This window comes from Balaenoptera borealis (assembly GCF_965194805.1).
Source record: "Balaenoptera borealis genome assembly, chromosome: 3".
Lineage (NCBI taxonomy): Eukaryota > Metazoa > Chordata > Mammalia > Artiodactyla > Balaenopteridae > Balaenoptera > Balaenoptera borealis.
In genome coordinates this window covers 81,962,200-81,987,305 of record NC_138866.1, presented here as the reverse complement: position 1 = coordinate 81,987,305, position 25,106 = coordinate 81,962,200, and the positions used below count along the sequence as shown (strand labels likewise).

Below are 25,106 nucleotides of genomic sequence, written 5' to 3'. Positions count from 1 at the left end.
AAAGCGACAAAATCCAAATGTTTTCAAACCACTGACTTAGTGCCCCAGATTTGGTCACAAACACTGGCCATGTTTGCATAGACAAATAGAGGCAAAGGTAAGTGCAAGCAATTGGCCTGAATTGGGGTATAATTGATCCCAATTTGCTCTCACTATTTATTCATATTTAGCAAATGAATGTATACATTGACTGGGTTGAGACAACCTCAAAGAATATAGTCTATACACTTTTACCTGTTAAATATCAAGAATGTTGTTCATGCTCAGTAAATGAGAAGGGAGGTAAAAAAACAAAACAAAACAAAAAAAAGGTCAGTTGGTATGAGTTTGGGCAAGTATATTCCCTTTGCAAGTGATTTCTTCATCGTCATAAGGAATGGCAAACACCCCACTCATGGGACTTCCCCGGTGGTGCAGTGGTTAAGAGAGAGTAGTTGTGGCTTGCAAAGAGAGCCTGTGAGCCACAACTACTGAAGCCCAAGTGCCTAGAGCCCGTGCTCCACAACAAGAGAAGCTACCGCAATGAGAAGCCAGCGCACCACAACGAAGAGCAGCCCCCACTTGTGGCAACTAGAGAAAGCCCGCCCACAGCAATGAAGAGCCAACGCAGCCAAAAATAAATAAATAAATTTATAAAAAAAAAAAAAAAGAACCCACGACACCCTTGCCATTAAAAACAAAAACAAAAAAACACCCCACTCACATGACACTGTACCACCACCTTACAAATGGCAGTTATCATTAGGAGTTGCACAAAATTTTAATCTATCAAGTCAGGATATAGCCCCAATGTCCTTCTCCACCAGTGCTCCAGGCAGCCTCTGTTACTCAGAGCTGGCACCATACATTACACCTGTTTGCCATATTTGGACCCAGCGATTTCTAAGATCCCTCCTAGATCTACCCTACTCTTATTCTTTAAGAAAAACCCATCAAAAAGAGTAAAAACTATATCCTCGAAATAAAGTGTCTATATCAATATGTTTAATCAAAGATCATGATTAACAGAGAAAGGTAACTAATTTTGCCTTCCCTGTGGTCTTACTGTCCCTGGTCTACCTGCCTTCTCAGCTATCTTGGACCATGGAAGTTCTCTCTTCTCTTCTGCCATGCATTACCAAGTGAATTCTACATAGAGTGCATCCTGTCCCTCCATTCTTTTTCCCAGGTGATCTATGACCTCTCCAGATCTGCTCAACCAACCAGAGAGGTTCATAAGCTTTGGGTTTTGAGGCTGGGAGTGATAGACCCACAGAAGGTGTGATGTAGACTTCAGTAGCAACAGCATCCCAAGGAAAATGGGGTGGGTGGGAGTCACCATATCGAAAATATCACTGATGATAGGAATACCCAAGGCTTCTTGTAAGCCACAGAGCAGCAAGCTACATTTCCCTACATGTGTTCCTTGAACCTGGGATATTAATTGGTTGCTCAAACAAGTATGATTACTTCCTTAGCAAACTGTGTTGAACAACATTAAGCAGATATCTTTACTAAGTGCTGGTACAACACTTACAACACTAATTATGTATCATGAATCACTAAGAGGAGGGTTAGATTGTGCCTCATTTCTCAAATTTATTGATCTCCATTACCTTTTTTTTTTTTTTTTTGGTTTTTTTATTGATTGCTATGTTGGGTCTTCGTTTCTGTGCTAGGGCTTTCTCTAGTTGTGGCAAACGGGAGCCACTCTTCATCGTGGTGCGCGGGCCTCTCACCACCGCGGCCTCTCTTGTTGTGGAGCACAGGCTACAGACGCACAGGCTCAATAGTTGTGGCTCACGGGTCCAGTTGCTCCGTGGCATGTGGGATCCTCCCAGACCAGGGCGCGAACCCGCATCCCCTGCATTAGCAGGCAGACTCTCAACCACTGCGCCACCAGGGAAGCCCCTCCATTACCTTTTTTCAAGGCCTATCTTGTGAGACTAGTGTTCCAGAGGACACACACTGGGAAACAAAGCCCTAGCATTCTAAAGACAGATTCCTCATTTTATATGGATAAAAAATTTAAAAATTAGTCTTCCCCAGAAAGATTATAGGCAGAGCTGGGACAAGCATCCAGGAAGTTCAAAGGTAGGCTTTGATCTTCTCTTAATGCCATAGGCCATGAAGACAGCTCCTAAAGATTAGGCAAGAGGTTAGTTCCAGCCATATGTGAAAAAAGAGCTTCCTTTTCTTCTGTAGGTCTTGCTCTGTGATGTTTAGCAGTGAATACGAATGTTACCAATGGACACTAGAGCCGAAAATCACCTTGGAGGACACCTGCTCTGACTCACTCATTTCACAGGTAAGGAAACTGTGGCTCAAAGAGAATATACAAGACTTACCCAAAATCACATAATAGAGTTCAGATTAGACCCAAGTCTGATGACACTTGGTTTCCAGTATGTAATCCAACATACTGCAACCACTAACTCCTGAACTATCCAAGATAGAAAAGGTGGTTTATTGAATTCAAGGTAAGCCATTTGCTGGTGAAAACTACACAGATTATACATAAGTTTCATATATATGTGTGTTTGTGTGTGTGTGTATGTAGATAGATAGATAGAAATAGAGAGATCACTATTTTAACTCCCGAAGGGGGGCTATCTAAGCATAGGAGTTAGGGAGATAATAGAGTGTATGTTATAAACAGTTAAAATGTACCCCAAAAAGTCTTCTATAGAAGTGAAAGAAAAAGAACTCAGTCAAGATATTCAAAAGAAAATCTGACTTTTCACTATCACCAATCAGTGGTTCTCCATCCCTGCTGCATGTACGAATCCCCTAGAGGTCTTTTCAGAAACAACCATGCTTGGGGTGCGGCCCGGGCACTGGCAGCTTTTAACAGCCTCACAGGTGATTTCACTGTGTAGAGAGAGGTGAGACATAGTCACTGAACGTAAGGAATCCAAGGCAGATTCTCTTCATTCCTACATCATCCAGCCTCTGAGTCTACGGGTGGAATGTCCAGCCGAGAGGTTTTCCAGACGTTCTTTCATGGCTGAGGCTTGCTCACAGCCTCACCCTGAGCAGGGAGCCAGAGCCAATAATTCCCGTCTTCCTTCTGGGCTTCTAGCTGCCCTGGGCTGCCTTATTGGCTTCCGTATCCCTCCTACCATTTGCTGTCAATCCAAAAACCTGGGGAAGCTAAAGTGAAATCCTTCTATTTGTTTATGTGGCAAGAAGCTCGGAGTCTATGCCGAAAAAATGTCCTTGGCCTTTGACAAAGCCGCCTTGGAGATGCCTCTGTCTGTTTTAAATAGGCCGGAGACTAGCTGGGAAACCAGTGCTCTCCACCAGGAGCCAATCTGCTGAATCAGCCCATAGGAGCAGAGAGAGACTGTGGTGATTCAAATGCAAGGGTGTTTCTGACTTTTTTTTTGTATCATTTAGCTTCAAAGGAATGCAGAACTTTTAAGGGAGGCGTTTGGATTTGACTGTGGAGAATAGGTCAAACTGGAGATTGATTTGTGAGACTGACATTTTCAATTTTCGGGAATACTTGAAATACGATAATGAAGCCCAGTCTATGGAAAGGACGTTTATGACATTCAGTTTAAAGAAAAGGTCTCGTTATTGGAAGACTAATGTATTACCCACCTTTAAAAGTCTTGGAGGAGAGTTTAGGACTAGATCTTTGAGACCTCAGAGAGACATCTAGAAGGCAAAGAAAACAAAAGCATGGTCTCATTTTTACATGTAAAGAGAAGAGAAAAGTAAAATAATCTTTCTAAATGTAACACAAATCAAATTTAGGAGGCTCATCTATGCTGTGATGAAAAGAAACAGAGTGACTATAGAGAAAATTCAATATTAATTAAGAATAGTAAGGATGTGAGGAGACAACACTGCTATGGGAACAGATGAAAATGTAAAATTATGTCTTACCATGGGTTCTGCCCACAGTGGAATATGTGCTATGTTTAGGGAGCTGTAAAAACACAAGCTTCCTGCCCTCAAGAAATCTGGCCTAAAGAGGCCAGAGAAAGGTACAATGTTAATAGCAAAAGGATATATAAATACCAATGGCAATTTGAAATACAAAAGATATTTCACAGTGTAAGTGAAAAGTAGGCTCAGAGAGTAAAGGTGACAGGACTCCAGACATGGAAGAAGGTTCTTTTGGTGAGAGTAACCAGGGGAGCATCCACAGAAGTGGGGACCGGGGAGCCAGCTTCTGAAGGAGGGTATAAGATTCAGGAGGTAGGGAGAGCCCTGGAGGAGGTGGGTGGCAAAGAGGGCACAATTGCACCAGTCTGCAGTGTCTTCCTCTCTCTCACCTACACAGCTTTAGGGAGCATGAAGAACGTTCAGAAAATCTCTGCTTTGGCATAATCCTGCTCTGAGGAGCATCAGTAACGTTCTTTTTTTTTTTAAATTATTGAAGTATAGTTGATTTACAATATTGTGTTAGTTTCAGGTATACAGCAAAGTGATATATATATATATATATATATATATATATATATATATATATATATATATATATATATATAAATCAGATTCTTTTCCCTTATAGGTTATTACAAAACATTGAATATAGTTCCCTGTGCTATACAGTAGGTCCTTGTTGTTTATCTATTTTATATATAGTAGTGTATATATGTTAATCCCAAACTCCTAATTTGTTCCTCCCTGCCCACTCCCCTTTTCACTTTGGTAACCATAAGTTTGTTTCCTATGTCTGTGGATCTGTTTTGTATATAAGTTCATTTGTATCTTTTTTTTTTTTTTAGATTCCACATATAAGCGATATCACATGATATTTGTTTTTCTCTATCTGGCTTACTTGACTTAGTATGATAATCTCTAGGTCCATCCATGTTGCTGCAAATGGTATTATTTCATTCTTTTTTATGGCTGAGTGAAGTTCCATTGTATTTATGTACCACATCTTTATGCATTCATCTGTTGGTGGACAATTTAGGTTGCTTCTATGTCTTGGCTTTTGTAAATAGTGCTGCAATGAACATTGGGGTGCGTGTATTTTTGAATTATGGTTTTCTCTGGGTATATGCCCAGGAGTGGGATTGCTGGATCATATGGTAACTTTATTTTTAGTTTTTAAAGGCATACTATTCTCCGTAATAGCTGTACCAGTTTACATTCCCACCAACAGTGTAGAAGGGTTCCCTTTTCTCCACACTCTCCAGCATTTATGTTTTGTAGACTTTTTGATGATGGCCATTCTGACTGGTATGAAGTGATACCTCATTGTAGTTTTGATTTGCATTTCTCTAATAATTGGTGATGTTGAGCATATTTTCATGTGCCTTTTGGCCATCTGTATGTCTTCTTTGGAGAAATGTCTATTTAGATCTTCTGCCCATTTTCTGATTGAGTTGTTTGGTTTTTTCATATTGAGCTGTATAGCTGTTTGTATATTTTAGAGATTAATCCCTTGTTGGTCACATCATCTGCAAATATTTTCTCCCATTCTGTACGTTGTCTTTTCATTTTGCTTATGGTTTCCTTGGCTGTGCAAAAGCTTGTAAGTTTAATTAGGTCCCATTTATTTATTTTTTTTATTTCCATTACTGTAGGAGTCGAATCCAAAAAGATATTGCTGCAATTTATGTCAGAGTGTTCTGCCTATGTTTTCCTCTAGGAGTTTTATAGTATCCAGTCTTACATTTAGGTCTTCAATCCATTTTGAGTTTGTTTTTGTGTATGGTGTTGGGAAAGTGAAGAAAATTCACGTTTATTGAGCACTCCTCCATGAGCATGCGCCATGCTAGGCACTTTAAATATATAAGCACTTAGTCCTCAAAATAAAGATACCAAAATCCACAACCCTGTATGGGTGGTGTCATTGCTCCCAATTTCTAGAAGAGGTAACAGAGATGTAGAGGTGCTAAGCAATTTGCTGAAGTTCAGAGAGCAAAGAAGTAGAAATTCTAGGAAGTGATGGAGGTGACAAATGTAATCAAAGGTAAAAATGAAGAGACCTGAACATTCCTTAGAAATTTGTATTTTCATTCCAAGGTTCTCCACCTATGGGAACTTTCCTTTCCCCATCTCACAGTTTAATCACATCATAGAATTTGAATTAAAAGTGTCCTTAGAAAACTATCCAACACCGTCTTTTATGAGGAAACGGGCTACGAGAGGTGAGCCTCTGTGAGTGCCAGGGGTCACACAGCCAGCGTGGAGCAGAGCTCAGAAGCCAGCCTACCATGTTCCCAGTGCACGCACCAGCCTGACAAAGGCCTGGCTAAATAGAAGCAGGGACGTGTGTTGTGTCTAGGCAGTTGTAGGAGGAGTTCAGTTTCCTGTTAGCTGTCTGACCTACCCCTTGTCTAGAGATACGGAAGTGTCTGCCAATTCCAAATCCTAACCGACTCCTCCTCTCTCTGGCTTTTGAGGAGGCTTGTACAGGGTGGCAGAGCATGCTGTCTCCCATATGGCTCCTCTTCTTTCCCCTGAGCCAGATGGAGAAAGGATTCATTGAAAAACAGGGTGGGCTACAGAGACTTCAGCTTTTCACCCTCATACCTGCCTTAGACCACTGGGAGAAGAGGCAAAGGAGAGGCATCTCTGGCATTTGTGGGCATTTGCTAAAGATTACAGATAAAAGATTGTCAAGAAACAAGACTCAGTATAGGTGTAACATCTGTTTTTACTCAAAGGCAGATTGACAGTGGATCAGTGGTGGCTGTGTTCTTGGGTTCCCAAGATCTAACTGTAGATTTAAAGAAGTGGGCCATAGGCCTGATGGAGGGTCAGAGCAGAGATCCTGACTTTATCTCTCACTGGTGTCTCTGGTCATCGAATGAGGAGTAGACAAATCAGCCCTCACCACGGGAGAGAGGGGACCCAGTTTCTTTTGTTTTTGAGGGTAAGCTACTGATGGTTTTTGAGGCCAACAAGACTAGGAAATAGCACATGGGTTAATTTTCTTCAGCCCAAAGGTCAGTCGCCACCAAATCTTACTCCCTGGGACTTGGCCAGCAATGCTGCCACTGACAAAAACTACTCTAAGTGGCCATCATTTCCCTTCTACACACACACACACACACACACACACCCATGACATAAGATTAGGCATGCTACATTGAAATAATTAAAACTTTCTTGATCCTGTCCTCTAAAACTACTAAAACCCCTGAAATTCCTGTTAAATAAGAATGACCATGCAGACAGTTTCATTTGAAGCCAAGTCTGAAACATTAAAACTGACTCCCATCCAGTGTTTGCTTTCCCCTGAGGGGCTTATTCTTCTAGGCAATTTTACAAGTCTCCTACCAGCTAAATGAAGATGGTTTAATCAACCTGCCAGCCAGCTCCACTAGCAGTAAGTACAGAAACAATACTAAATTAAAGCCAAGAGCTTCTCTTTCCTTTTTCTAAATTTAGAAATGAGAACCAGATTGGCCAAAAAATAAACATCTATGAGTCAAATTCCAAGTCCCAGCTCTGCCCTAATTCAGAATGTACTTGCAACACTTAGCAGTTATTCAGTAAGTTTAGCCATATAGAAAAAGTCTAGATCAGACCTCCCAGCTGTTATACTGAAGTCAACTGACGAATGGAAAACCTCTACATAGTCACTGACTACTGTGGCACACTATTCACAAAATCTATGGGTGTTTTCAATGGGAAGAATGTATAGTTTAATGGCACGGAACCACTCCCACCCTGTCCTACTGTATGCCATCAATGGGGCCTGGGTGAGAGTGACCAAACCCAATGAGAATAAATAACATCTTTGTATAAAATGAAGAGGGACTCTTCGGCCTCTGCCATTCAGATAAAAACTAGTTATCAACTGCCTCCAGAATTAATTTTCAGTAAATAATTTTTAAGTCTGGTCCAGAATGATCTAAATAACCACCTCTGTTTTTCACTTCTTACTGTTTATCAGTAGATAAATTCTTTCTGGAGTTTTCTACAAATATCAGTCTCCTTGGATTTCAGTTTCAATGTCATTCAATGAGAAAGCTCTTACCAAACCACATCTTCGTACTAAGATGAAGACCATCTAATATGTGTTTTACTCAAGACCATGTTTCTCAAAGTGTGTAGTACATAATTGGTTATACTCAAAATCACCAAATAAACAGTATCCAAGGTTATCAATTTACTCAAATATTTGGAAGAACATTTATTTTTGTATGAATATAATTACAAATATATACTTTGGTGTGGAAACAAAATGTTTATGACTGTTAAGACAAAAATAAATATTTCAGAGAAATTTATAATGGGCCACTTTGAGGCTATGCACCAGAACACCCTGAGTGGCATGCCCACTCTTGCTTGAGGGAGGGAGATGATTGTAGGGGTTTGGGGGAAGGCTGGAGAGCATGTCTACTCCCTTCTGCCATGTAAAGTACTGTAGTGGAGACATACCCAAAATATTGACAACATGCTTAGTAGTAAGGATACTTTAGAGGAAGGAAAATGGTGGTTCGTGAAAGCTCTGGAGCCATGTTTCCTAAAGAGTGGTCCACTCATCACTAGTCATATAGATAAGCACTCATATTTCAATGCATTTGGATATTTTTCCTCTATTTATGGCAAGTTATACACATGTTCCAAATTTTCTTAACTTTTTTCTTTCAAGAAAAAGAAATGAGTTGACCTAAAGAAAAAGAAAGATTAATAGTATATGTGGTAACAGATGCAATAAAATCATGAAGGTGTCAAGTGAATGACTGAACCTATACAATCTAAATCCATCTCTACCTTTATAATATTTCTCTACTCAAAAACATTAAGAAATGCCATACTGGGTCAGCCCCGTGGGCCATCTATTAGATCAAAAATGACCCCAAGAATACTTCTTTCCTCATAAATTTATCGAGCACCTGCTATGTACTATAGATAGCCTTACTTAAAGGAGATACAAGTCAAGTGAGAAGATAGACTCATCCCAAACCACTGCAATGCAAGGTCATCGTTGTCATGATGCACACCTGAAAGGGTCAGAGAGAGCAGATGCAGCAACAAATAAGAGTGCTGGGTTTGGGTCAGAGAAGGCTTTACAAAGGAGGTGATATTTGAGTTGAAGCTTAAAGGGGAGTAGAAATTTACAAAGAGCATTGCATGAGAAAGCATGGTTGCCTTCCACAAAAACAATCCGAAAATTATTTAATGGATAAAACAAACATACATGGATTATTTTTAAAGTTCCTGCTTTTAGTTCCAGAATAGACTAGCTTGCACATGTGGTCAGTACTTTAGGGGTCCTCTTGGTAGCTCTACAAATAAGCCCATTGGCAAGGAGCTCTAGGGAAGAGACCACCAGACCTAACCTTAACAGGAGGTTTTTCCTTTAAACATGGTCTGTGGTAACTCCCCTCCGCACACTAAAGGGCATCGAAAAAGTACATTCTTGTTTCTCACTAACGATTTGTTGAGTACCAAAAAGGTTAAGAGATTGAAGGTTGCTTAATGACTTCCTCCTTAGAAACAAATACAGGGAGAATGAGTTCTGTTTCCAAAGACCCTTGGAAAAAGTTTCCCTTGGGTGAACCCCAGGAGTTGGAGAGATCAAATAAGTTTGAATACTGTCCTTATCACTTTTGGGGGGGTGCTCAAGGCTGCCTCCTTTTTTCCCAAATCTCTTATTGAAGAGTCAGACACCAGCATTTTGTGTATCTGCATTTCTTTCATTTTCAATGGCTAACTTAAAGACAGATAACAATGGGACATCTAATGACTTAAGCTCACCTGCATTATAATTCTCCCAGGGTAGATGTCCTTTCCAGGAGTGATCCCTAAGGAAATTCCAAATATATGCGCATATAAATCTGGGTTATTGACCTGACACCAAACTCTGTCTGCCACCTACTCTAACCTGATGCCAAGCAGCTCACAAATTGAAAACTCATTTAGAGTGTCTCCAGACATCTTTGTTCTCTGTGTATAAAAGGTGCCAGAGAACATTCTAAATTGGCAGCCCTTATGGCCAATCACAACCCCACCCACTGTAACCATGCACAATGAATATCTCTGCAAAACTGTGAGCCAGGAAGCAGCTAGAAATACCTCTTTGGACAGCCATCTGTGTCTGCCTACTGTCTTGCTTACTAGATGGTCAGCTCTTCATCATCCTTAACCTCCACACCCAGAACCTATGTGCCTGACACATAGTAAGGGCTCAAGAAATGTGACAGAGGGATGATTCCATTCTACTCTTTTTCTGCTCTATTCCCCCAAGGTCAGTTTAGTTTAACCCCTGTGTTTCCAACATATGAAAGTTACTTAAATCTATTTGATCTAGATCAAATCAGAGACAGGACAACGTTGAAGATGGTGCTACATCATAGTCAACAGCAAAATTATAGACAGAAGCCAGTGGAAGGATTGGCGTCTCTAGAAATTGCTGCTGTAGTATTGTGTGAACCCATCTAATACAATCTATAGCTCAATACCATTTGTGTGTGTACAAATATTAGTTAACACTCATAGTAAGAATTCTTATTTTAGGTCCTCAAAACAAGCTAAAATAGCTTGGCACTAGAACCAGCTTGATTTCTCTGGCTTAATATGACCCTTGACAATTTCCTTATGTATCCATGTCAAAGACTGTGTACCACACCTGGAATTGTGTGTCCAAACAGGTCTAGTATACATTAGGGATGGGAAAGTGGAAGAATAGAAGGTAGCTCTGTTGAGAAAGGAGGATCATAGAATTAAGATACTAGCAGTGGAGATATTTCTAACAATGGTCATGCATTTAAGCAGATATACTGGAATAAAAAGAAATAAGGGACAAAGAGTTATAATGCCAGCGTATTGGAAGGTCAGAATGGTTGCTGAAATCCCCGAGAATAATGGCAGTAGATGGAATAGAGGGGAGGACTAAACTCGAGGCTCAAAATCAAGGTGGAATTATCTGGGAATTGGTGAGAGGGTGAGATATTAAGATATGAAGTCCTAATGCTGAAAGAGTGCTGAAAGTTACAGTGTGACAAAAGTTTAAAAGCAAAAATGGAGATTATTACAATGTTTTATTAACATATAATACTGTATATGCATACCCTTTCTTGCCTGGAAAATTTCCTAAAAATAGGAGTAAAAATAGGAAAAAAGTAGCATTTATTACCTGCCTACTGTGTTCCAAACCCTGAACCAGTAGTTTGTTTGTTTTCTTAACATCTTTATTGGAGTATAATTGCTTTACAATGTTGTGTTAGTTTCTGCTTTCTAACAAAGTGAATCAGTTATACATATACATATGTCCCCATATCTCTTCCCTCTTGCATCTCCCTCCCTCCCACCCTCCCGAGCCCACCCCTCTAGGTGGTCACAAAGCACCGAGCTGATCTCCCTGTGCTATGCGGCTGCTTCCCACTAGCTATCTATTTTACATTTGGTAGTGTATATATGTCCATGCCACTCCCTCACTTTGTCCCAGCTTACCCTTCCCCCTCCCCGTATCCTCAAGTCCATTCTCTATGTCTGCATCTTTATTCCTGTCTTGCCCCTAGGTTCTTCTGACCATTTTTTTTCTTTTTTTTTTTTTTAGATTCCATATATATGTGTTAGCATACGGTATTTGTTTTTCTCTTTCTGACTTACTTCACTCTGTATGACAGTCTCTAGGTCCATCCACCTCACTACAAATAACACAGTTTTGTTCCTTTTTATGGCTGAGTAATATGCCATTGTATATATGTGTCACATCTTCTTTATCCATTCATCTGTCGATGGACACTTAGGTTGCTTCCATGTCCTGGCTATTGTAAATAGAGCTGCAATGAACATTTTGGTACATGCCTCTTTTTGAATTATAGTTTTCTTAGGGTACATGCCCAGTAGTGGGATTGCTGGGTCGTATGCTGGTTCTATTTTTAGTTTTTTAAGGAACCTCCATACTGTTCTCCATAGTGGCTGTATCAATTTACATTCCCACCAACAGTGCAAGAGTGTTCCCTTTTCTCCACACCCTCTCCAGCATTTATTGTTTGTAGATTTTTTGATGATGGCCATTCTGACTGGTGTGAGATGATATTTCATTGTAGTTTTGATTTGCATTTCTCTAATGATTAATAATGTTGAACATTCTTGCATGTGTTTGTTGGCAATCTGTATATCTTCTTCAGAGAAATGTCTGTTTAGGTCTTCTGCTGATTTTTGGATTGGGTTGTTTGTTTTTTTGATATTGAGCTGCATGAGTTGCTTGTATGTTTTGGAGATTAATCCTTTGTCTGTTGCTTCATTTGCAAATATTTTCTCCCATTCTGAGGGTTGTCTTTTCGTCTTGTTTATGGTTTCCTTTGCTGTGCAAAAGCTTTTAAGTTTCATTAGGTCCCATTTGATCATTTTTGTTTTTATTTCCATTTCTCTAGGAGGTGGGTCAAAAAGGATCTTGCTGTGATTTATGTCATAGACTGTTCTGCCTATGTTTTCCTCTAAGAGTTTGATAGTATCTGACCTTAAATTTAGGTCTTTAATCCATTTTGAGTTTATTTTTGTGTATGGTGTTAGGGAGTGTTCTAATTTCATTCTTTTACATGTAGCTGTCCAGTTTTCCCAGCACCACTTATTGAAGAGGCTGTCTTTTCTCCACTGTATATTCTTGCCTCCTTCATCAAAGATAAGGTGACCATATGTGTGTGGGTTTATCTCTGGACTTTCTATCCTGTTCCATTGATCTATATTTCTGTTTTTGTGGCAGTACCATACTGTCTTGATGACTGTAGCTTTGTGGTATAGTCTGAAGTCAGGGAGCCTGATTCCTCCAGCTCTGTTTTTCTTTCTCAAGATTGCTTTGGCTGTTTGGGGTCTTTTGTGTTTCCATACAAATTGTGAAATTTTTTGTTCTAGTTCTGTGAAAAATGCCAGTGGTAGTTTGATAGGGATTGCATTGAATCTGTAGATTGCTTTGGGTAGTAGAGTCATTTTCACAATGTTGATTCTTCCAATCCAAGAACGTGGTATATCTCTGCATCTATTTGTATCATCTTTAATTTCTTTCATCCGTGTCTTATAATTTTCTGCATACAGGTCTTTTGTCTCCTTAGGTAGGTTTATTCCTAGAGAACCAGTAGTTTTTACCACCTTTATTTCATTTAAGTTATATAGAGAGTTGGCATGATTTGTGTTTGATCTGTTGTTGTGAATAGGAATTCTTTAAGTGTGTGGCGTTTTAGTCTGACTTCTTCCTATAGCAATTTAACATTGTTATTCCTCTCTGAAATTGAGGAAATGTACTAAAGGAAAAAAAAAAAAGACAGCACTATCAACACCTAGCAGACAACTATTATGTTCCTGACACATGTTTAACCTACATTTATTTTCATAACCTCTCAAGAACAGCCTTTCAAGGTCAGGGTTACTGTTCCCATTTTATAGAATATGAAACTGAGACTCAGATTAAGAGACTTGCCAAGAGTCACAGAATTCATTAACAGATGACGGATTCAAACAGTACTGTTTGATCCCTACCCATGTTCTTTCCACAACATCTCACTATCTTTCAACTGAAGAGACTTTCAAAGAAAATGATAATGGTGCCATTTACAGCTACAATGAACAGGTAGAAATAACTTTCAAAGGAAAAATTGAAAACGTAAACTCCTCTTCACAATGGAACAGGAGTAGGGTTCATAGGAGGAGGGAGAGAACTGAAATGATGGGCATTCTTATTTTCAAGATCAAAAAAGAGAGGCCAAAGATGAAGGGTATTCTGGAGGTATGTATTTGTAAAGGATAAAGAAAGAAGGCTTATTTCTAATACACTTACTCTATCCTGTCTACACTTCTTTAATACTTCTAGACATGGAGATGTTTGCCCCAGGTCTTTCACCTGTGGTTCTAACAGGAAATCAGTTTGTTGTCAACACACATAATTGGTAGTCTGTCAAAAAAGTACACAGAATGCACATTTTTGGGGTCCCTGAAATTGTCCACCATCCTTTATTTCAAGATTAACTGTAGTCTTGTATCACTTCTCCCAGAGACATTGCCAGGAAAACAGCTTGTTTCTGGGCCTGGTCTGGCTAACTCTCAAGGTTGGTTGTTTCAACCTCAGATACACATGAGAATGACCTGAAGGATTTTTTAAAAATATTCCCTAGGCATCATTCCAAGAGATTCTGATTCACTTGGTCTGGGCTTGGTCCTGGGCATTGGCATTTTTTAATTCTCCCCAGGTTATTTTCATGTGTGGCCAGGATGGAGAATCACGGGCCCATACCCGTTGACTCACCCATACTATAGACACACATTCTCCCACCATCTAATATCCCAAGCCACTGGAAAATGCTAGAAACTAATGAAGGACCAAATACCAATTACCCTTCTCCTTGAACATTTCCCTTTTTCCATCTTTTACTTCCCACATCTCTCTCTTTTACTAAAACACTTCACTGGAAAGCAACACTCAAAAATTATTAAAGGCAAGTAGCTCAGAGAGGCAGAAAATACCTTACCTACATCTGGATATGTCCCCACTCTTGCCTATTTTATAATACTTTTTGTATATACTTTTGTATAGCTGACAGAAAGATTAAAGTCCCAAGAATCTTTGAAGAAAATATCCGAATATCGATAGTTTGGAAACTTGTTTGATTATTCCTTGGACTTAATTTCCAGGAGTGGTGATCTTATAGTTATGAGCTTCTATTTGCGGTAAACAAGGCTTAAACCTCCTCAGTTTCACAGGATTGACAGTGTATCATGATGCCAGGCTAATAGACATACCCATAAGGGGAGAAAGAGACAACATACTTATCAAAATCAAGTCATCCCACCATCTGTATGTGCTGTTTGATGCCTATAGAATCTGCATAAGACAGAGCCACCATATCCAGAAAATTCAAGATCTGGGTGGAAATGGAGTTGTTAAATATGAGAAGAGAAATGATAGCACATGATAAAACTCTTAATTAATGAAGGAGTGGGGAAAGGGATTGCATATACACATGTTTTGAACCCAGCACTTCAGGCTTTCTTTCTCATTGAATCATTGCAATTACCCTACTATTTCTAGTTCAAAGATGACAGAACTAAGGCTCAGAAAAGTTAACCTGGAGTCAGTACAGCACAATAAGTAGGAAATTCAGGTTCAATTCTGACAGCATTGTCGCCTACGAGCCATGTGATCTCAGGCAAGTTCTTTTCCCTGAACTTCTATTTCCCCATCCATAAAATGTCAAGGTAATAAGAAGTCCTATCAGTTGCAGAGAAGATTAAAATATAAAGGTAATGTAGCAATCACCAGTCATTTACTAATCCTTGTCTAAATGGTAGCTGGAATTTATTCAAGATAACATAACATGTGAACTCTAGTCTCTGAAATGCCATTTCCTTTCCACAGTACAAGAGATATAGACCAAAAGATTTCAAAAAAAGGGAAAGATGAGGTGGATTAAGAAATTCAGAGAAGACTCTAAAACTGAAGAGATAATAAGTTAGCTGGGTTTCAAAGAAAAAATACGGATGAGTAAGAAGACTTGTATGTTCTCCCCTTTGGGGCCAGGCTAGTACCAGAAATGTTGCTTTTTTGGCATTCAACGTCAGAAATGAGATTTTAATTGCTCTTTGATATACAGCTGCCAACTTTAGCATGACATTATGAGGCATGCGGAGATGTCTATGAGGAAGAGCAGAGAACAAAAGTTCATTTGGCAAATCCACCAATCCCAATTCCAAATCCCTCTGTTAGATCTATCAACAGACCAGGCATTTGTTCTCAAGTTGTGGTCACTCTGAGCCATGCCAAGGCAACAGGCGAGGCGTGGCCACACTTTCCTGTGCGGCAGACACAGAGAACAGAGCCCTCGGAAACTTTTGACATCTGTAAGTCTGAGTGAAAGGGCGCATCGGGAGTGAGCCTGCCCCTGCAGACCCCTTCCAAGGTGCCCGAACCACTCCTCTGACTTGATGAACTCCACATGCGGCCACAGCTCCTTATAGTATCAGCCCGTGTGTGTCTTGTTAAAGCCTCTAGATCGTATTTCTTAGCTTTGAAATTTTATTTCCTACAATTGGCCCATTAAATTTTACCTCCTTTTCCTCCTCTTCCGCATTCTTGGAAATCCACAGTCAACTATACAAACAAATGTACGGGATTATCAAAATATTTGAAGCCATTATTTACCCTCCCTGTTTTTCTGGTGTTCCCATAAGTGTGAATTGCTATAGCATCACTCTTCCTGGAAACTTAGATCTCACAGAGGTTCATTCAGCCACAGGGGAGGGAAGAAGAGGCCTGAGAGATCAGCAAGTTTGTCACTAAGCCTGCTCCTACTAAGTGGAAACTAATCCCAAAAAGGGCAGCAGGGCAACAAGAAAAATCTTCAGAAAAAATAAAAGTACAAACAAAAGAAGAGCAAGGTAAACAGGCTCAAGTGACTAATCAAGAAACAAAAGGTTTTTGAATCAGATCTCTATAGTGCATCAAAAAATAAAAAATTAAATAAAAATTTAAAAATAAAAAGAAACAAAAGATTTACCTGCAGAAATTGGAGAAAGTGAAGAGTCCAATCTCTGACGAGGCAGGAGAGAAAGGAGCCACGTCTGAGGACTAACGTAGACCATGTCTTGTGAGTGGCCCCTGCCTCTCTTCTTGGACCATCCAGAGGAATATTTTAATCAACAATTTGGTAAATGCAAGTATTTTAGTAATTGGAGAAACCCATTTTTCAGAAGGAGGAAATTCCACCTCATCCCACTTTTTAAAACATATTTAGGTAAGTACAAATACTTTTCTTTAAGATGTAAACCTTATGCTGATTATTTATCTTTCTGTACAATCAGAAAGTAGCGGGGTACTGAATCAAGGCAAGGCTTGACTGTTAGCTGTCAACCTTCCCTAAGTTGCGCTCACGGTTTTATATCCTATCATACAAAGCATACTATCAATAAATGGCGACTTAGAGTCACAGACATGTCTTTAATCTGTCTTAAACATTTTAAATTATTTCTTTACCCATGTTGGATTTTAGCAGAGTTGCTTCCTAAAGAAAACTACTCCCTGATCCTGGCTCTCCCTGTCAGAATTGTGTGCTCTCTGTGACATCTTTTGTCATAGTCATCCTTTTTTTCCTAATAACTTTGTTAATGTGCTGTGAGAGACTGAAATTAGGAGTAGGTAGGGGGTGCAGGGTGTATGATGTTAATCATTAATTAGTGGAATTTACATTCCATACAAATTGTTCATATCCATTCCCTGATCCTCAAACACAAACCAGTACAATCTCAATTTTAATCAAAAAAAAAAAAACCTAAGTACAAATAAGGATTAATTTCCTCAGTTTCCTTTTGTTAATAGGATATAAAGAATAGAATTTCCCAGAAGAAGATAAATTCTTAACCTAGTGATCTGTAAGTTTTTGTTTTCATTTGGTTTTGATTTGTGCTAACATTAACTGAGAATTTTCTTTGTTCTAGGCTCTAGTGCCTTTTCTCATTTAATCTATGTGAAAATCCTCAGTTAGATATTATACCAGGTTATAATAAAATGGGGCTTACGGAACTGGAGTTGCATTGTTGCATCCAGGGTTGCACAGACAGTGGGCAGCTGAGCAGGAGCCACCCATATTCAGAGGAGGCTGAACTTGTAACCCCTTCCCACCTATGGCACAGGGCTGACATTTCTGGCTGCTGTAGGGATATAGTTGTGGGTGCTTAGGCAGCTCTTAACTCTTAGAGCATAAAACTAAATGAATCCTTTTCCCTGAAGCCCCCTGTTAATGACCCTTCCTCTGTGCCAGTGATCCCGTGAGGTTGTCCATCATCTCTGCCTCTCTCTGAGCATCCACCAACTACGACATCCTCACAGTTCAGTCCCACTGCGTGCATCTTCTCAAAGTTTCCTTCATCCACCCCTTTCCCTTCATTCCTCCCCCTGCTCTGCAGCAAGTTGTCCTGAGTCCTCGCCTAGACCATTCCAATAACTCATATCTCTGAAAGAAGTCTCTGGATCTCAAGAGACACAAACTAACCTCCAAGTAGCCTAGGCAACAGAGAGCTTGACTGGAAAGTCACTGGGACACTCACCAACAGCAGGCTGCTGTTACCTTTGGGCCATGGGAAAACCTGGAAATGAGAAGGGAAATGCTCCTTCCCACACCTCCCACCTGTCTCTGCTTCTCTGCCTGTCACCTTCATTCTCTTCCTGGATATGGCATCCCCTACACATCAAGAAGCACTACCAGCTAAGGTGCCCAGGAGTGCCAGCCCACAGCTTCTACAACCCAAACAAGCACCTCGTTCTCAGAATCTGTTTGGAAAAAAGGAAAAGGCGGTGGGGTGGGAAATGGATCCCAGAGAAGCATACCTCTAGATCAGCCAGTTGTGGCCAAGGAGCAGGGTCAGGGAAGGACATGGAAACACATTTTTTAATTGGAAGAGAGGCAGTTCCTGGAACAGGCTGCATGCTTTTCCAACCACTATGGATTTGCCCTTGCTGTTCTGTCCCCACAACCATCATATGCAAAGCCCTACCCATTCTCCAAGGCCATCTTAAATAGCACCCGACCAAGAAGCTTTGTTCCATCACCTCCAAGAAGCCTCTCTTCTTTGAACGTGCCACTTCTCCCCAGTTGTTTCTCCCTTAGGGCCTTTTCATTACTGACCTTGCATTAAGGATAGTGTTGGCCAGTTTTCTGGCACAGATAAATTCCTAGAGGAGAGAAGTCAGATTGTATCACATTTATATTCCTCAAAAAATGCAAGCAGAATTCTTGCTTATGACAGGTACTCAGTAATATTTTTGCTGAATGATTCAGTTGAATATAAATAGCTGAGAAAAGATTCATTAACCATCTTGGGTGTTAGATTCCTCATCAAATAATGAAGACTCAATAATATTGCTGGAATAATGTTCTTTGTTGGAGGGAGGATGTCTCGTGACTTTTCTCTTGAGGGAGTTAGCTCTCAAGAACTAGTTAGCTCTCAGTACTTTCTTGAGGGAGTATTAGTTTACTAATCTAGACCATGTGAGGATATGGTTCAACAGCCCAATTCACACATTCATTGATTCCAGAGAGATTCTACTGGATGCGTTTCAATTACGCCCAGGTTCAAATGTTACCTCTGCTTTCCCAGGGCTTGATGCAAGCTGCTAAAGGTCTCGGTTTCCTCTTCTGCCGAATGAGAGTAAGAGTAGCTCCCTTATATTAATATTATCCTTAAGCCTCATGAGATAATCACCTGGGCTGGCTCCAGGACACGGGACCTGCAGAGCCACACAGGGCCTGGCGCTCCGGAGGGGATCCCACACTTGAGGTTTAATGCTCTGCAGTCACAGTCCCAGAATCTGAGTTTTATAAGTGAAATCCAACAGATCAACGGCACATGCACTGGAAGCTTGGAGACTCGGTTCGGCTGTGGTTCTGCCTCCCCGGTCTCTGGTGCCCTGGACCTTGCCTGATCCCCTCCCCGCATTGCCGCCCAACAACTGCTGTCACCCTCCCCCATGCCCCTAGCAGGGTCCTGTGTGCTGGCACAGGGTGGGTCTGGGCCAGAGTTCAAGAGGAGCTCGTGGCAACTCCCTCTCGGCCCCAGGCTAGCAGTACCAGGGTGTGTTTATCAGGCAACTCAGCAGGGTCCAGCCTTTCACCCACCCCCCCCAGCTCACCTGTGCAGCATGGGCTGAGGAAGGGGAGATGCCTGACACTTCTACCACCCCCAGGTGGGGTGTGCATGTCAGCCTAGCAGTGGGGAGACACCACACACGCACACACACACACGTGGTGGAGAGGGATCCTAGGAGCTTATGAGGGTCTGCACTTACTCTAAAGGTTTTCTTATGCTCAAGGGAATGCAACATTAAATAACAAATAAAGAACCACACTGATAGGTAGAGAGCCCATGGATGGAAAGAAAATTTTTATTATTTTTTAAATTTAAGATATAATTGACATGCAACATTCTTGTTTGGGGTGTACAACGTAATGATTTGATATATGTATATATTGTGAAATGATCACCACAATAAGTTTAATTAATATCCATCACCACACATAGTTACAGACTTTTTTCTTGTGATGAGAACTTTTAAGATCTACTCTCTTAACAACGCTCATATATGCAATACAGTATTGTTAACTATTGTTTTATATTTTAATGACTTTAATGGCACTTTTTCCTTCTTTTTGAACAAGGAGCCTCACATTTTTATTTTGTGCTGAGCCCCACAAATTGTTTAGCCAGTCCTGTAGATCACCTAGCACTGTGCCAAGTATTAAACAGTGCTTAGCGATCGATAGCTATCATTTTCTTATCATTAATAAATGTTCACACACAGTCTGACAGTTTCGCACGGTAAGGGGCTTCCAAAACTTTGACATCTCTCATCTCATTTGATCCTCTGAGGTAGATAGGATATGAATATTGTGTCCATTTTGTAAAAATCCAGAGAAGTCAGGAGGCCTAAAATCATGTCACAGGTTAGTGGCAAATCAGGGCCTGGATCCAGGTGCTCTAACTCATGGCCCTATGTTTTCCCCGGAGGACCTGCCCGTCAGTGACCCATGGGGCGGCTGTGGGGCCTTTTCCTCACCTCCCTGGAGGGAGAAGCAGCCAACAGCTCTGAGCGGTCCTGGAAACTCTGCTAGGTGCCATGGCGCTGTAAGCAGTTGCCCGGCCACTGCAAGAAGGAGCCCCAACCTTGCCCTGCATTTATTTTCTTTCCCAAACCTCCCAAACCATGAAAATCAAAGATGACTCCCAAGAAGCCAGCCATCGGACTCTGCAAACCCAGCCCAAGGCTGTGGATGGAGGGGCCACAGAGCTGTTTCTCTGCTCCTGTTGACTCAGGTCTGTTTACCTGGCTCCAGAGTTCCAGTTTCCTTGCCTCAGAACTTGTGCAGCCCTCAGATGTATGCTCTAGGCAGACAAGGGATTTATGGTGTGTTCATCACCCATCCCACCCCAGGACTCAGCACCTCTCCCTGCAGCTGTCAAAAACACCCACTCATACCCAGCAGAGCGTCAAGCAGTTCACCAAGGGGAACTCCTCGGAAACAGTGCCGAGTTCTGGCCCAAAGGCTTTGCCTAGTTGTCCAAGTTCTGGTGATAAAAATGCCAAATATGATGTGGAGTGGAAAACAGAGGTCAGACTAGCCCAGAGGGCAGGGTGGGGCAGGAGTCACAGGCTAGGGTTAGGGGACAGAGGAGGTTTGGCAGATGCCACGCTCCTGGACTTGCCCTGATGTGCCCTAGACTTGAAGATGCGGGGAGTAGATGGCATCCTTCTCCTGGGGCCATGCTGGAAGCAGAGGCGCTCTGGGAGTTGGACTAAATCCAGAAGCTGGCTTCCCTGAGTCCCAGGAGAGTTTATTTTTTTCCAATAACTTTGACTTTCATTTTGGGAATATTAAGTGAGAGGAGTATGGAGTCCGGGGCTAGAATGTGACTGAAGCAGCCATCTACCTCAGTCCTTAAGCTGGAAAATGTACAGGTTATTAATACCTACATGTATTGAACGTAAGCCATTTGCCATCCATTGGACTTTGAATATATTGTTTACACATTTATTTCTAAACTTCACAGCAGCTCCAGGATCACATTTATTATTAAGCCCATTTTAAAGATACAGAAAATGAGGTTCAAGTGGTAGCAGAACTTGACAAGTTCACATAGTAGTAAGTTGCTAGTATTGGAGCCCAGATACAATATTTCTCTACGAAGCAAGTTCAGGTCACACTCTGTCCATTGGGCCTCTCATTGCTAAGCCCATGGAAAGAGTAGTCATGGTCACCGCTCCTGACATCACGAGGATTTACCCAGCTTGCTTCGCAGGACAGTAGCCATTCTCAGACTTCCCTGGTGGCGCAGTGGTTAAGTATCCGCCTGCCAGTGCAGGGGACACGGGTTCGAGCCCTGGTCTGGGAAGATCCCACATGCCGCGGAGCAGCTAAGCCCGTGCGCCACAACTGCTGAGCCCGTGAGCCACAACCAGTGAAGCCCACGCACCTAGAGCCCGTGCTCCACAACAAAGAGAAGCCACCGCAGTGAGAAGCCCACACACTGCAACGAAGAGTAGCCCCTGCTCGCCGCAGCTAGAGAAAGCCCGCACACAGCAACGAAGACCCAACGCAGCCAAAAATACATAAATAATTTTTTTTTTTTAAATAGCCATTCTCTAGCACAACTGATGGTTCTGGGCCTCTCTCTGGGTGGAGGAAATATAGAGTAATCCTCTCTATTACCTCCTGGAGGAGAATGGATGCAGAGGTTGGCAGTTTTCCATTCACCAATTTGTTCTTTTATTTCTTCTCTGCACTTTGAATCATTTTCCTTACTTTTAACATCTCTTCCAGTGACATACAAATTAAAGCCAAAGAGATCAACTGAAATGCTGTGATTCTATAAACTATGTCTGGTAAGAGCTCAGCCAAAAGGGAATCAAAATAAAGATCACACTGGCACTACCACCAGGAAGGAATCTGTTGAAAAAAATTCCATTTTAAAGTCATCTGAATTGTATTAATCCCTGTTCTTGCGTCCTTCATCAAATTAGACTATTGAGAGGCTTTTAAAAAGTATGGAGACTGTCAATAAGGTAGATCCCTGCAGAAAAATGGACTTTAAAAAAAAGAGTTTAAAGCCTCACAGTTTACATGGAAAATATATTTTTTTGGCTTTCATTAATTTTCTAATGTTCACTTTCTTCAACTGTAAAAGAGGAATCCAATTCATCAAGTACTCATTAAGAGATTACCATGTAAAAAATATGACATCACAGGGAAGATAACAGTAGAGAAGATATGGGCTCTGCCCTCCAGAGTATGACAGGCCTACAGGCAAGGCTGCTACCTACTTAAGTAATTGAAACAATGGCCTGACTATGATCAGGCTGTAGCAGAAGCCCACACCAAGCGGTTGGGCCTCCAGGAATGGTAGCATCTGCCCCGATCACCCTGATCACCAGGGTCATTAGGATGTGACTGTGATATACGTGAAAGTGCTCTGTAAAGAAATGTACAGATCTAAGGAATTTTTCATCATTCTCATTACCAAGCATGGTAGTTAAGAATGTAGCCTCAGTGAACCCTCCTACACTGTTGGTGGGAATGTAAATTGGTGCAGCCACTATGGAGAACAGTATGGAGGTTCCTTAAAAAACTAAAAATAGAGCTACCATATGATCCAGCAATCCCACTCCTGGGCATATATATCTGGAGAAGACTCTAATTTGAAAAGTTACATGCACCCCAATGTTCATAGCAGCACTGTTTACAGTAGCCAAGACATGGAAGCAAAGTAAATGTCCATTGACAGATGAATGGGTAAAGAACATGTGGTATATTTATACAGTGGAATACTCCTCAGCTATAAAAAAGAATGAAATAATGCCATTTGCAGCAACATGGTTGGATTTAGAGATTATCATACTAAGAGGAGTAAGTCAGACAAAGAATGACAAATATCACGTGATATCACTTATATGTGGAATCTTAAAATATGACACAAATGAACTTATTTACAAAACAGAAATAGGCTCACAGACATGGAAAACAAACTTCTGGTTACCAAAGGGGAAAGGTGGGGGGAGAGATAAATTAGGAGTTTGGGATTAACAGATACAAACTACTATATATAAAATAGATAAACAACACGGTCCTACTGTATAGCACAGGGAACTATGTTCAATATCTTGTAATAACCTATAATGGAAAACAATCTGAAAAAGAATGTATATATACATATATATATACAGAGAGAGAAAGATTTCTGATATGTATATTCAGAAACATACATATGCTGTACACCTGAAACTAACACAGCATTGTAAATCAACTATACTTCAATATAAAAAGAATGTGGCCTCAGTAATCAAGCCTGGATTGGTCGCCCTACTTTGCCACTTATACTGTGTAATCTTATGTAAATTGCTTAAACACTTTAAGATTCAGTTTCCTCAGCTATAAGAAGGGGATAATAAGAGGACATACCTATATAGATATTGTGGGCATCAAATGAGTGGATATATCTAAATGACTTTGCACATTGCTCAGCACAGTACAAGGCCACAAAGATGTTATTGGTGTTGGTATCATCCATGTTTACAGTACTTCTCAAAACTGTCATCAAAAACAAGGAGAGTTTGAGAAACTCTCATAATCAAGAGGAGCCTAAAGAGACATGATGAGTAAACGTAGTGTGGTTCCCTGGATGGGATCCTGGAACAGATGAAGACAGTTGAGGATAATCTGAATGAAAAATGGGCTATTGTAAATAATAATGGATCAAAATCGGTTCATTAAAATTGTGACACATGTACCATACGAATGCAGAATGTTAACAATACAGGAGGCTGGGTCTAAGGTATATGGAAACTCTCTCAACTATCAACACAACTTGTCTGTAAATCTAAAACTATTCTAAAATAAAAAGGTTATTTATTTAAAGAAAAAAAGGAAAAGCATCACAAGAATGTAATCATAACAAGAGAGCTAAGGAACTATGAGGGAAAATCAGTCAAGTTAACCTTAGCCTGCATCACAGTTTTTCAGAGAACCAACAACTGGCCAGGAGAATTTTCATTAGGAAACAGAAGACAAAATTCAATAGCCAATATTCATCTATGTTCTTAAAAAAAGGCTGTCTTGAGCAATTTGGTTAGTAGCCAAGGCCAAGTCTAGTATTATAATGTGTTACCAGTGGTATATGATGGCCAATAACACTGAGAATGATGAATAAGTATTTTCCTTTAACATATGATTAAACCCTCTGTTTAAGAGGTTAGGGTCTAGTACAAGCTAAAAGTCTACCTCCAATTGGAGAGAGCTATTGAGTATCTCTTCCACTTTATTTTTCAAGAGATAATGAGACAAGGATCAAAAACATTTTATCACAAGGATCAAAAACAGCCCAAACACTCAACTTCCCATCCCTCCTTGTTTTTGCCCTTAGAATGGGGCTGTCAAACATGATGATTTTAACTACATTATTAACATCTGTATCATCTCTTTTCCCATAACTGCCTCCAGCTGGCACCTTGGCTGGCTCCCTGGGAAAGACAACTGGACAACTCATGGAAAAGTCAAGGAGATAACCTCAGAAATAATTCTGCAAGGAGATGCTGAACCAAGACTCAACCCCTTCTCACTCTGGATCTTCCTTGTCATTGTCAAACAAGAGATTCGTGGAGGGGTTTATATATTTCCAAATGGGATTGTAAATGCTTAAAGCTCATAGAATGTTGGATCTGGGAG

General features: G+C 40.7%; 2 long non-coding RNA genes across 2 annotated transcripts in view; one reads left to right on the top strand and one right to left on the bottom strand.

The window, feature by feature from the left end:
* Positions 1–25,106, top strand: part of LOC309625511 — a 291,352-nt gene that overhangs the window by 191,108 nt on the left and 75,138 nt on the right. Inside the window, exon 3 of the long non-coding RNA XR_014242548.1 lies at positions 2,185–2,287. This is a non-coding gene — a long non-coding RNA (uncharacterized lncRNA). The remainder of the gene's footprint in view (positions 1–2,184; positions 2,288–25,106) is intronic.
* Positions 1,597–16,476, bottom strand: LOC309625521. Its single transcript, XR_014242560.1, has 2 exons — positions 16,395–16,476; positions 1,597–3,642 (listed from the first exon to the last, which is right to left on the bottom strand). It is a non-coding gene; the product is annotated as an uncharacterized lncRNA (long non-coding RNA).